At 40.7% G+C, this 1,412-nt stretch overlaps 1 pseudogene; it reads right to left on the reverse strand.

Annotated features, from left to right (window-relative positions):
* Positions 1-155: 155 nt before the first annotated feature.
* LOC101646347 lies at positions 156-800 on the reverse strand (annotated as a pseudogene).
* Positions 801-1,412: the final 612 nt, after the last annotated feature.

The following is a 1,412-nucleotide window of genomic DNA, read 5'->3' on the forward strand; positions in this document are numbered from 1 at the left end:
TTTGATTTTACAGTTTAACTTAGAACTCTGAAAGGTGCTCTCCTCATCTCTGAGGCAATTTGAGAGAAGTCAATAGGAGTGGTAGAAATGACAGTGAGTTTGGAAAAGCTCTGTATTATTTATTTATTTACTTACTTGTGCTAAGATGGGAAGATTTATTTGCCTTTTCGAGCTTTGTTTTTCCTCAGATAAAACTCCAGCTCCTTCCCCTCTAGCAGTATCCTCTGCTCGGCCAGATTGGCCTGGCTTTGAAGCGACACAGGCACAAAGCTCACCCTGCCCCAGCTGCTTCTCCAGAAGACTGCCGATTTTTGCATTCTTTTTCCGTGAATCATATTTCTTCTGAATTTTCTTCGACTGCTTTTAATTTAATATCTCTTCCTCTTCAGGAGCAAGTTTAGCCCGCTTTTTCCGGCCCAGGGGCAGTGCATAGTGGGACTCATACCACTGGCAGTACAGTGTGCTGTCCATGTGCACGGTGGGGCGTACGGTGTGCTGTGCATGAGCACGATGCAGTCCTTCCCCAGTGTCTTAGTCCAGACCAGCTCGTTGGTGGATGCATTGTAGACATCAATGATTCTTGTTTTGCGGGCACAACACTTGGAGCCCCAGAAGTTCCCCATGTCCAGCTTGAGGGCCCTGTACTTCTTATTGCCTCCTCTCACATGAACTGTGTGGATGCGGGCCAACCTTAGTGTTGGCAGCTGGGCACCCTGCTCATACTTGCCCTTCTTGGGTAGGGCTTTCTCTTGCCCCCCGGTCTTGCAGCACTTGTGCCAGTTGTCCTGAGAGATGCCCATTGCTCGGCGCATGTGCATGAGTCTACTCCTACCCAGTTGGCATTCTCAGGCATAGTAGAAAGATAAATACAGGAAAATTACTATAATATGCTTTTGAGGAAAAGGAATAAATACATTATGATTTACAACTGTCTTGTTAAAAACATATAAGACGAAATGGTGGTAAAATATATTTTTTACTTCTTGGATAAAGTGGATATATGGATATGCTTTCCATAGGACCTCAACTTTTATTTTCTAACAATGTGCATGCTTATGAACCAAACTTTCAATATTATAAGGAAAAATGAAGTTTATATATATGTAATATATATTAAACAACTTTAGAATCAAGATCTCTAAGTTATCACTGGTAAGTTGATTTAAAAAATGCTTGCTGTGATTGGAAGTTCAAATATCGTTTTAAAGAAAACATGTGTCTACGTTCAGATCTGCTATATAGGATACACTTTTATGTTTAAATGATTTATAACAGCTGCTTAGAACAATGAAATACTTTAAAACATTTATGACCTTAGATTTTGGTAGATTTACTCATACAGGGTTGGTGATTCTGCTAATTTCCTAGATTGAGAGTGATTTCCTAGCATTTGCATCTCAAAAGGCTCAGCA

This window comes from Echinops telfairi, unplaced genomic scaffold, assembly GCF_000313985.2.
Source record: "Echinops telfairi isolate 266 unplaced genomic scaffold, ASM31398v2 ScPeMD7_5426;HRSCAF=6270, whole genome shotgun sequence".
Lineage (NCBI taxonomy): Eukaryota > Metazoa > Chordata > Mammalia > Afrosoricida > Tenrecidae > Echinops > Echinops telfairi.